Consider the following 13,270-nt stretch of genomic DNA (forward strand, 5'->3'; position numbering starts at 1 on the left):
GCTTTCCCATGCTCCCTGGTCAGCGGATCTCCGACAGGAGCCCAAGATGGCAAATCCCTGCTGTGTTAGCTAAACATGAACCTCGGCAAGTATCTCTCCTTGATCTCATTCCTCTGTCAGTTTCTTATTCCATTCAGTGTTTGGCTGAGTTCTTTTATCTTTTCGTTGGACACTCTGGCTTCCAGGAATGACGTTTTTCTGTTTTACTTAGTTTTTCGGGTCTTTGCTGTGGAGGGACTGCGTGGTGCTTCTGTGTATGGGCCCATGTTGGCCTGAAGTCCCGTTGACAATTTTTTGATCTCTAATTAGATCTCTTTACTTCTTATGTGTCTGCTGAGACTTATTTCCTCTTGAATCAGCCTGGGTAAGTTGCTTCCTTTTAAGAATTTGTCCATTTCATCTGGGTTATCCAGTTGGTTGCCAAACAGTTGTTCATAATATTCTGTCATAGTTCTCTTTATTTCCCTTTGGTTAGTTGTAGTGTCCCATTTTTCATTTCTTATTTTGGTTATTTGCATCTTTTTTTCTTTGTCAGTCTAACTAAATGTTTGTCAATTTTATCGATCTTTTTAAAGAACCAACTTCTGGTTTCATTGATTCTCAATTTTTCTGTTTTTGATATTATTTATTTCTGCTCTAATTTTGTTATTTCCTTCTGGTAGGTTTAGGCTTAATTTGCTTTTCTCATAGTAGTTCCTGGAGTTGTTGAGTGAGGCTTTTGATTTCAGAGCATTCTTTTTTTCATGTGGGAATTTATGGCTATAAGTGTCCCTCTGTGTACTGCCTTTGCTGCATCCCATAAGTTTCAGTATGTCATACTTTCATTTTCATTTAACTCTATTGAATTTGTGATTTCTCCCATGACTCATTGATATTTTAATAGTGTGTTTTACAAATTTTCATATATTTATGTATTTTCCAGTTTTTTTCTTTTACCAATTTTGCTTCACTCCATTGTGTTCGGAGACAATACTTTGTAATTTTAGTCCTTTTAAATTTAACAGATTTGGTTTGTGACCTAACATAAGGTCTTCCCTGGAGAATGATCAATGTGCATCAAAGTAGAGTGTATATCGTGCTGTTGTTGGGTAGAGTGTTCTTTATATATCTGTTAAGTCTAGTTGTTTTATAGTGTCATTCAGGTCTTCTATTTCCTTGTTGATCTTCTTTCTAGATTTTTGTCTAATATTGAAACTGGTGTATTGAAGTCTCCAACTATTATTGTAGTGCTCTCTATTTGTCCCTTCAATTTTATTCGTGTTTTCTTTGTACGTTTAGGTGCTCCAGTGTTGGGTGCATATATATTTATTATTGTTAAATCTTCTTGATTGATTGCTTTTTCACCACTATGTAATATCCATCTATATTTCTTCTAAGAGATTTTGTCTTAAAGTCTACTTTGTTTGATTGTAACATTGCCACCCCAGCACTTTTTTGGTTATTATTTGCATGGAACATATTTTTCCTTCCTTTCACTTTCAACTTGTTTATGTCCTTGGGTCTGAGGTGTGTTTCTTGTAAGCAGCATATAGTTGGATTACGTTTTTTTTTTAAATCCATTCTGCCACTCTGTGTCTTTAGATTGGAGCATTTAGTCTATTTACATTCACTAATTACTGACAGGAAACCCTGGTGGCTTATTGGTTAAGTGCTACGGCTGCTAACCAAAGGGTCGGCAGTTCGAATTCACCAGGCACTCCTTGGAAACTCTATGGGGCAGTTCTACTCTGTCTTTATAGGGTCGCTTCAAGTCGGAATCGACTCGATGGCACTGGGTTTGGTTTTGGTTGGTAATTACTAATAAGAAGTGACTTCTGCCGTTTTGTTTTTTATGTGTTTTCAGATTCTTTGTTCTTTACTACTGTGTGCTTTTGTGTTTTGTTGGTCTATTGTAATGAGCCATTTTGGTTCCTTTCTTTATATGTATTTTTTTAATTAAATTTTTTAGTGGTTATCATGAATATTACATCATGTATTTATAACGTGCTAGGGTAAGTTGGTACCAATTTAACTTCAGTAACATACATGAAATTCTATACCTGTACCATTTCTCTCACTCCCCCTTTGATGTTGTTATCACTAATTATGTCTTTATATTTCCTGTGCCCTGTAACATAATTTTATCCTACCTTTTTATATATTTGTGGTAAAAGCTTTTCTAGTGCACTAAGAGTAGAAAATGCCTTTGCCACCTTTTTGGTTGAACCAGCACCTTAAAACTTCTGTCCATCCACCTCAACCTTTTGACAAAGTCTTCTTAAGCTAGGCTAAAATGTTTCATTTTCTTTCTTTTCACTATAGAAAGCCAACAAATACTTCAATATGCAGAGTTTTAGATCAAGTTTTTTAATACTGTAGTAAAATAATATGCACAACATAAAATTTGCCATCTTAACCGTGTTTAAGTTTATAATCCAGTGGCGTTAGTCACACACAATATCGTATAACCATTACTGTTTGTTTCCAAAATTAAAAAAAAAAATTATTATGGTAAAATATATATTACAGAACATTTGCCATTTCAACCAGTTATGTATAAGATTCATTGATATTAATATGTTCACCATGTTGTGCAGTCATGACCATTATTTGTTTCTAAATTTTTTCATCAGTGCCCTCTAGGGCATGACCCTTTTTTTACCCCCTTTGTCCTGCCTGTGGTAACCACTAATAAATCTTGGTCTGTATACCTTTGCTTTCAAGTTGAAGCTGAAGAAAATTAAAACAAGTCCACAGGAGCCAAAATACTACCTTTAATATATACCATTTGAATTTAGAAACCATCTCAAGAATAGGTTTGATGCATTGAACAGTAATGTCCGAAGACCAGACTAGTTGTGTGGTGACATCAAGAACATTATACATGAAGAAAGCAAAAGGTCATTAAAAAGACCAAAATGGATGTCAGAAGAGACTTAGAAACTTGCTCCTGAACATAGAGTAGGTAAAGCAAATGTAAGAAATGATGAGGTAAAAGAGTTGAACAGAAGATTTCAAAGGGCAACTCAAAAATACAAAGTATTATAATGAAAAGTGCAAAGAACTGGAGTTAGAAAATCAAAAGGGAAGAACATACTTGGCATTTCTCAAGCTGAAAGAACTGAAGAAAAAATTCAGGTATCCAGTTGCAATATTGAAGGATTATTTGGGCCAAATATTGAATGACATGGGAAGTATCAAAAGAAGAATACTGTGTATTCCTTACACGGATTTACTGTACCAAAAAGAATTGGTCAACATTCAGCCATTTCAGGAGATATCATATGATTAAGAACCAGTGGTGTTGAAGGAAGAAGTCCAAGCTGCACTGAAGACACTGGCGAAAAACATGGCTCCAGGAATGGATGAATACCAATTGAGATGTTTTAGCAAACAGAGATAGCACCAGAGGTGCTCACCTTGTCTATGTCAAGAAATTTGGAAGACAGCTACTTGACCAACTGACTAGAAGAGATCCATATTTGGGCCCATTCCAAAGAAAGGTGATCCAATAGAATGTGGAAATTATCGAACAATATCATTAATATCACAGGTAAGCAAAATTTTGCTGAAGATCATTCAGAAACGATTGCAGCAGTATATTGATAGGGAACTGCCATAAATTCAAGTTGGATTTAGAAGAGGACATGGAATGAAGGCTATCGTCGCTGAGGTCAGATGGATCTTGGTTGAAAGCATAGAATACAAGAAAGATGTTTACCTGTGTTTTGTTGATTATGCAAAGACATTCAGCTGTGTGGATCATAACAAATTATGGATAATATTGTGAAGAATGGGAATTCCAGAACACATTATTATGTTCATGTGGAACTTGTACATAGATCAAAAGGCATTCATTTGAACAGAACAAGGGGATACTGCGTAGTTTAAAATCAGAAAAGGTGTGTATCATGGTTGTATCCTTTCACCATACTAATTCAGTTTATATGCTGAGCATATAATCTGGGAAACAGGTGTATATGAAGAAGAATGCGGCATCGGGATTGGGAGAAGACTCATTAACAACCTGTCATATGTAGATGACACCACCTTGCCTGTAGAAAGCAAAGAGGACTTGAATCTCTTATTGATGAAGATCAGACACTACATATAGCCTTCGGTATGCATTACACCTCAACATGAAGAAAACAAAAATCATCAAGACTGGACCAATAGGGAACATCATGGTAAACGGAGAAAATATTGAAGTTCCAAGAATTTCATTTTACTTGGGTGCACAATCACCACCCATGGAAGCAACAGTCAAGAAATCAAACAACGTATTGCATTGGGCAGATCTGCTGCAGAAGATCTCTTTAAAGTGTCAAAAGAAAAGATGTCACTTTGAGGACTAAGGTGTGCCTGACCCAAGTCATGGTGTGGAAGCTGGACAATGAATAAGGAAGACCAGAGAAGAATAGATGCCTTTGAATTATGGTGTTGATGAACAATATTGAATATGCCATGGACTGCCAGAAGAACAAACAAATCTGTCTTGGAAGAAGTACAGCCAGAGTGCACCTTAGGAACAAGGATGGCGAGACTTCGTCTCACGTATTTGGCCATCATATCAGAAGGGACCAGTCCCAAGAAAAGGACATCATGCTTAGTGAAGTAGAGGGTCAGCAAAAGTGAATACGACACTCAATGAGGTGGATTGACACAGTGGTCGCAGTGATGGGCTCAAGCATAGCAGTGATTGTGAGGATGGCGCAGGACTGGGCACTGTTTCATTTTGTTGTCGATAGGGTTGCTGTGAGTCGATACCAACTCTGTGGCACCTGACAGTAACAACAAACATTTCCTAATTTAGATATTCCATGTTAGTAGAGTCATACAATATTGGTCCTTTTGAGACTGACTTATTTGACTTAGCATAATGTTTTCAGGGTTCTTTGATGTCTTAGTATGTATCAGGACTTCATTTCATTTTATGGTGGAATAATATTCCGTTAAATGTGTATACCTCATTTTGTTTATCCCTTCATCTGCTGGTGGACGTTTAGGCTGTTTCCACTTTTTGGCTGTTGTGAATAGTACTGCAATGAACATTGGTTTATCCATAGTTGTTTGTGTTCTGCTATCAATTCTTTTTTGTGTATACTAGGAGTGGAAGTATTGGGTCATATGGTGATTTGATGTTTAACTTTTTGAGGACTGCTGAATTTTTGTACACTGGCTACGATATTTTACAATTCCCACCAGCAATGAATGGGCATTACATTTTCTTCACATCTGCTCTAACTTTTTTTTATCATAAACTTCTTTTGTTGTTAGGTGCTGTTGAGTTGAGCTTTGAATCATAGCACAACTCATGATCAGTTGTGGATCAGACCAGTGTTATTCATACGATTTTCATTGTTTGATTTTCAGAAGTAGAATGCTAGACATTTCTTCTAAGTCTGTCTTAGTAATCTTATTGTGGTTTTTATTTCCATTTCTTTAATGAATAAAGATGCTGAGCATCTTTTCATGTGCTTGTTGATCATTTCTATATTTTCTTTGGTGAAATGTCCATTCAAATCTTTTGTCCATTATTTCATTGGATTTTTAAAATCTTTTTGTTGATAAGTTGTAGGATTCTTTATATATTCTGGTAATTAAACCCTTATCAGATAAATGTTTCCCAGGTATTTTATCTCAATCTATAGGTTTTGGTTCACTTTGTTAATAAAAGTTCTTCTCTGGCGAAGTTTTAAAATTTTAATGAAGCCCAATTCGTCTATTTTTTGTTGTTGCTCGTGATTTTGGTGTCATATCTGAGAATCCATTGCTGGATTATATCCTGGACCATTACCCATTTGTTTTGTTCAAAGAATTTTATGGTTTTAGTTCTTACATTTAGGTTGTTGATCTGTTTTGAGTAAGTCCCCCCCCTTTTTGTGCTTTAGGTGAAAGTTCACAGCTCAAGTTAATTTCCGTACAAAAATTTTTACGCATATTGTTTTGTGACATTAGTTGCAATCCCCACATTGTGACAGCACACTCTGTCTTTCCATCCCGGGTTCCCTGTGTCCATTCGACTAGTTGCTGTCCCTTCCTGCCTTCTCATCCTGCCTCCAGACAGGAGCCGTCCAGTTGGTCTCATGTATCTGATTGAACTAGAAGCACACTCCTTACTTGTATTATTTTTTGTTTGATACTCCTGTCTAAACTTTGTCTGAAGAGTGGGCTTTGGGAAATGCTTTCAGTTCTGGGTTAACAGAGCGTCCGGGGCCATAGTTTTGGAGGTTCCTCCAGTCTCTGTCAGACCATAAGTCTGGTCTTTTTACGTGAATTTGAATTCTGCTCCACACTTTTCTACCGCTCCATCCGGGACTCTATTTTGAGTTAATTTTTTTATATGGTATGAAGAATGAGTCCAACTTCATCCTTTTGCATATGGAGATCCAGTCATCCCAGCACAGTTTGTGTAAGAAACTATTCTTTCTCTATTTAATGGACTTAGAACCCTTGTCTAAATCGGTTAACTGTAGATGTATATATAGATTTATTTCTGAACTCAGTTTTATTTCATTGGTCTATATATCTGTCCTTTTTTTTTTTTTTTTAATATATCCTTAGTGCCAGACTGTTTTGATTACTGTAACTTTTTAGGACTTTTGAAATTGGAAAATGTGTCTCCTCCTACTTTTTCAAAAATTTTTTGGCTCTTCAGAGCCTCTTGCATTTCATATAAATTTGATGATTGGCTTTTCCATTTCTGTAACAACACCAAAAAAGACTTTCGAGTTTTGATCAGAAATGCATTGGATCTATAAATCAGTTTGAGTAGTATTAACATCTTAACAATGTTAAATCATCCAATCCATGAACACAGAATCTTTCCATTTATTTAAGTCTCCTGTAAGCACTTTCAGTAATGTTTTATAGTTGTCAGCGTATGCTGACAGTTCCACCTCCTTATTTATGTATGTACCTAGTTATTTTATTCTTCTTGTTTTGTGTTGTCAAGTTGAATTTCACTCATAGTGACCCTATAGGACAGAGTAGAACTGTCCCATCGGGTTTCCTAGGCTGAAATCTTTTTCCTTTTTAACATTTTGTTGTATTTTAGGTAAAAGTTCGCAGCACAAATTAGTTTCTCATTGAAAAATCTGTACACAGATTGTGACACATCGTGACAATGTGTCAGGATTCTCCCTCTTTCCGTTTCTGGGTTCTCCGTGTCCATTTGTCCTGTGTTCCTGGCCCTTCCTGCCTTCTCATCTTTGCTTTTGGCAGACTTTTATATTTATAAGGAATATTGGTCTGTAGTTTTTTTTCTTTTTAAGAATATTTTGTTGAATTTTTGGAGAAAATTTACACAGCAAATTAGGTTCAAATTTAACAGTTTATACATGTATTGTTCAGCCATTGGTTACATTTTCCACATTGCATCTGCCTCAACATTTTCATTATTTTCATTCTGATTATTCTGTTTCCGTTATTGCTCCTCTGTCCCCCTACCCCCCTCCTTCTCATCTTCGCCTTAGGGTAAATGTTGACCATTTGGTCTCAAATAGATGATTTTTTTTAAATACAAAAGGAGCACAGTATTCATAGATGATATTGTTTATTTTATAAGCCAATCTGTTATTTAGTTGAAAGCTGACCTCCAGGAGTAGTTTCATCTCAAAGATTTAAAGGGTATATATCAGGGTGATAGCTTTTTGCACATGTCATTATAATACTTTGTCTTCTCGAGCCTCTCTTTGAAATCTTCAGTTCTTTTACTTTATCATTTCTTTTGCTTTAGCTGCTCGACATTCGAGAGCAAGTTTCAGAGTCTGTTCTGACATCCATCTTGGTCTTTTTTTTCTTGTCTTTTCAATGACCTTTTGCTTTCTTCGTGTAGGATGTTCGTGATGTCATTCCACAACTTGTCTGGTCTTCGGTCATTAGTGTTAAGTGTGTCAAATCTATTCTTGAGATGATCTCTAAATTCAGGTGGGATACACTGAAGGTCGTATTTTGGCTCTCGTGGACTTGCTCTGATTTTCTTCAGTTTCAACTTGAACTTGCATGTGAGCAGTTGATGGTCTGTTCCACAGTGGGCCCCTGAACTTGTTCTGGGTGATGATATCGAGCTTTTCCATTGTCTCTTTCCACAGATGTAGTCGATTTGATTCCTGTGTGTTCTATCTGGCAAGGTCCACGTGTATAGTCACTGTTTATGTCGGTGAAAAAAGGTATTTGCAATGAAGAAGTCATTGGCCTTACAAAATTCTTATCATTCAATCTCTGGCATTGTTTATATTACCAAGGCCCTACCAATCCTTCTTTGTTTCCAACTTTCGCATTCTGGTCACCAGTAATTATCAATGCATCCTGATCGCATCTTCGATCAATTTCAGACTGCAGAAGCTGATAAAAATCTTCTGTTTCTTCATCTTTGGCCTTAGTGGTTGGTACGTAAACTTGAATAATAACCATATTAACTGGTCGTCCTTTTAGGTATATGGATATTATCCTGTCACTGACAGCGTTGTATTTCAGGATAGATCTTGAAAATGTTCTTTTTGACGATGAGTGCGACACCATTCTTCCTCAAGCCTCAAGTTGCAGTAGTGAAAGATTCTATGGGAAAATACTAAACGATGCAGGAAGCATCAAAAGAAGGTGAAAGGAATATACAGAGTCATTATACCAAAAAGAATTAGTTGTCATTCAGTCATTTCAAGAGGTGGTGTGTGATCAGGAACCGATGTTGCTGAAGGAAGGAGTCCAAGCTGCACCGAAGGCATTGGCGAACAACAAGGCTCCAGGTATTGACGAAATATCAATTGAGATATTTCAACAAATGGATGCAGTGCTGGAAGTGCTCACTTGTCTATGTCAAGAAGTACAGAAGACAGCTTCCTAGCCAGCCGACTGGAAGAGATCCGTATTTATGCCTATTCCGAAGAAAGGTGATCCAACTAAATGTAGAAATTATGGAACAATATCATTAATATCACATGCAAGCAAAATTTTGCTGAAGATCATTCAAAAGCAGCTGCAGCAGTATATTGACAGGGAACTGCCAAAAATTCAGGCCGGTTTCAGAATAGGACGTGGAACCAGGGATATCATTGCTGAAGTCAGATGGATTCTGGCTGAAAGCAGAGAATGCCAGGAGAATGTTTACAGTGTTTTATTGACTGTGCAAAGGCATTCGGCTGTGTGGATGATAACAAGTTATGGATAACATTGTGAAGAATGGGAATTCCGGAACACTTAATCGTGCTCATGAGGAACGTGTACGTAGATCAAAAGGCAGTTGTTCAGACAGAACAAGGGGATATTGAGTGGTTTAAAGTCAGGAATGATGTGCGTCAGGGTTCTATCTTTTCACCATTCCTATTCAATCTTTATGCTGAAGAAATAATCTGGGAAGCTGGACTAGAAGAACGGGGCATCAGCACTGGAGGAAGACTCATTAACAACCTGCGTTATGCAGATGACACAACCTTGCTTGCTGAAAGTGAAGAGGACTTGAAACACTTACTGATGAAGATCAAAGACCACAGTCTTCAGTATGGATTACACCTCAACATAAAGAAAACAAAAATCCTCACAAATGGACCAATAAGCAACCTCATGATAAACGGAGAAAAGATTGAAGTTGTCAAGGATTTCATTTTACCTGGATCCACAATCAATACCCATGGAGGCAGCAGCCAGGAAGTCAGAAGATGCTTTGTATTGGGTAAATCTGCTGCAAAGGACCTCTTTCAGGTGTTGAAAAGTAAAGATGTCACCTTGAAGATTAAGGTGCACCTGACCCAAGCCATGGTATTTTCAATCACATCATGTGCCTGTGAAAGCTGGACAATGAATAAGGAAGACCAAAGAAGAGTTGACACCTTTGAATTGTGTTGGAGAAGAATATTGAATATACCATGGACTGCCAAAAGAACGAACAAATTTGTCTTGGAAGAAGTACAGCCAGAATGCTCCTTAGAAGCAAGGATGACGAGAATGTGTCTTACATACTTTGGACATGCTGTCAGGAGGGATCAGTCCCTGGAGAAGGACATCATGCTTGGTAAAGTACAGGGTCAGCGGAAAAGAAGAAGACCCTCAGAGGTAGATTGACACACTGGCTGCAACAGTGGGCTCAAGCCTAACAACGATCTGTAAGGATGGCGCAGGACCGGGCAGTGTTTCCTTCTGTTATGCATACATAGGGTTGCTATGAGTTGGAACCGACTTGATGGCACCTAACAACAACAACATCAGGGTGATAGTGTCAGGGGTTCCCCAGGGCTTTGGCAGCCCAGTTAAGTCTGGCTGTTTTTTAAGATTTTGAGTTCTACATTTTTCTCCCATCCTGTCTGGACCCTCTCTTGTAGCCCTGGTAAGAGTGGTCAATAGTGGTAGCCAGGCACCATCTAGTTCTTCTGGTCTCTGGCTAGGTGAGGCCGTGGTTCCTGTAGGCATTTGATCCTGTAGACTTGTTTCCTCTTTGAGCCTTTGGTTTCCTTCTTTTGTGTTTGCTCCAGATGAATGAGACCAGTAGCTGTATCTTAAATGGCTACTCACAAGGTTTTAAGACCCCAGACGCTACTTACCAAACTAGAATGTAGAACATAAACTTTATAGACTGTGTCATGCCAGTGACCAAGATGTCCCACGAGACCATGGTCTTAAGCCTTCAAACCCAGTAAACCCGTCCTACAAGGTGTTTGGTTATGTCTGGGAGATATCTGTGATGTTCCCCCCCCCGCCGCATGTGCTTTATTATGTATGGGTATATGTGGGGCATTCACAAATGTGTATAGATTTGCCTACAAATACATGTATATATGTTCATATATATGCACACGTACACTTTCCTATACACATATATGCATACATACCTATGTAATGACTTGTATCTCTTTATTGTTACTACTGTTGACAAATTGTATATGTTATAGCATTTACCAATAATCTCCCTTATTCTTGTGTATTTTGTAGTGTCGTCATTTACCTTGGTTAAGTTGTGCTGTCTTCACTGACATTCAGTGTTAATTTTTTTTTTTTTTGTGATGTCTTTATTTGGGCTTGATATTAGGATAATGCTGGCCTCATAGAATGAGTTAAGAAGTGTTACCTCTTCTGTATTCTGGAAGAGGTTGAGAAGGGTAAGGAAGTGTTCATTTTTCTTTAAATATTTGCTATAATTCTGTTAAATCATCTGGTCCTGGATTTTTTTGGGTTGGAAATTTTTGATTACTCATGTAATATCTTCACTTGTGTGTTTATTGAGATGTTTTATTTCTTCTTGAGTCAATTATGTAATTTGTTTCTAGGTATTTGTTTATTTCATCTAGATTATCTAGTTTGTTGGCATATCATTGTTTATAGTATTTTCTTATCATTTATTTTATTCCTGTGTTATTGATAGTCATATCTCACATTTCTGATTTCAGTTATTTGTTTGCTCTCTAATTTTCTTTGTCAGTCTGGCTAAAGATTTGATATTTTATGGATCTTTTCAAGGAATCAACTTTTGGTTTTATTGATTCTCTCTGGTTTTTCTATTTTCAATTGCATTATCTCTGCTGTAGTCTGTATTCCTTTTTTCTACTAGCTTTGGGTTTAGTTTGCTGTTCTTTTTTGCACTTTTTCAAGGTGTAAAGTTAGGTTATTGATTTGAGATAATTTGTTCTTTGTTATTGTAGTTGTTTGCAGCTATAAATTACCCTCCGAGAACTGAGTTAGGTAAGTCCCATAAATTTTGTTACTGTATGCTTTTGTTTTCATTCAACTTTAAGTATTTATGTTTTTACTCTTATTTCTTCCTTGACTTAATAGTTGTTCAATAGTGTTACTTAAATTTCACATAATTACATACTTTTTATTTTTCTTTTGTTAATTTTTGCTTCATTCAATTGTGGTAGGAGAGCATAGTTCATATAATTTCAGGCTTTTTAAATTTATTGAGACTTGTTTTGTGACCTAACGTGGTTTATCCTGGATCATGATCCATGTGCACTGGAGAATAATGTGTATTGTGCTGCGTTTGCATGGAGTGTTCTTGGTTTATAGTGTTTTTTCATGTCCTTTATTACCTTACTGATCTTCGATTTAGGTGTTCTAGCCGATATTAAAAGTGGTGTAATAAAGTCTCCAACTATAATTGTAGAATTGTCTGTTTTTCCCTTCACTTCTGACAGTGTTTGTTTCATATGTTTTGGGGTTTTCATGTTTAGATGCAGTGCATATATATTTATAATTGTTACATCTTGATGAATTGAGCCTTTTATCATTATATATAGTATATGTATATATATAAGATATATATATATAGTATATATATATAATTATATAATATATATATAATATTCTTTGTGTCTGAAAAAGTTTTTAACTTAAAATCTCTTTTGTCTGGTATTAATATAGCTCTCTTTTGCCTATGGTCTGCATGGAATAATTTTTCCTACCTTTTCACTTTCAGACTACTTGCATCTTTGGATCTAAAGTCAGCATGTTGTATATAGCATATAGTTGGGTTATAGTTTCTTGTCAGTTCTGCCTATTTCTGCATTTTGTTTGGAGAGTTAAATCTACTTACATTTAATTACCAATTAGGAAGAACTTACTGCTGCCCTTTCACTATTTGTTTTCTGTGTTATACTTTTTGTCCCTCATTTCCTGCAGTACTCCCTTTTTTTGTGTCTTTAGTTGATTTTTTGTAGTGAACCATTTTGATTCTTTTGTCATATCCTTTTGTGTTTTTTTTGTGGTTACCAAGGAGATTACATCCTAAATTTATAACAACCTATGTTAATTGATACCAGCATAACTTCAGTAACATACAGAAAATATTCCTGTATTGATCCCCCAATTATGGTGATGCTGGCAGAAATTACATCTTTATATGTTGTTTGCCAAGTAACACAAGATTATACTGAATTTTTATGTGTTTGTCTTTTAAATCATGTTGGCCACAACAAGTAGGTATACAAACCAAAAATAACATAAAACTGACCTTTATTTTTACCCATGAAATTACCTTACCTGGAAATCTTTCTTTCTTCATATGGCTTCTTAGTTACTGTCTAGTGTCTTTTCATTTCAACCTAAAGGACTTTCTTTAGTATTTTTTATAGGGCAGGATTCTTGGTAATGTACTCCCTCATCTTTTGTTTTTCAGGGAATGTCTTAATTTCGTTCTCATTTTTTAAGGAATTTGGACATGTATAGAAATCTTTTTTGATATTTCTTTTCTTTCAAAACTTTAAATATATCATTCCAATGCCTTCTGTCCTCATTGGTTTCTGAGGAGAAATTGGTACTTACTTATTTTAGTAACATATATTTTTTACTTTAATAGTTGTAT

The 13,270-nt window shown here is 36.2% G+C and overlaps 1 protein-coding gene across 7 annotated transcripts in view; it reads left to right on the forward strand.

The window, feature by feature from the left end:
* The window catches only part of ATRX (ATRX chromatin remodeler), a 409,611-nt gene that overhangs the window by 23,550 nt on the left and 372,791 nt on the right, over positions 1-13,270 (forward strand). The gene's annotated exons all lie outside the window — the stretch shown is intronic.

Source organism: Elephas maximus, chromosome X (genome assembly GCF_024166365.1).
Source record: "Elephas maximus indicus isolate mEleMax1 chromosome X, mEleMax1 primary haplotype, whole genome shotgun sequence".
NCBI classification, from domain to species: Eukaryota; Metazoa; Chordata; class Mammalia; order Proboscidea; family Elephantidae; genus Elephas; species Elephas maximus.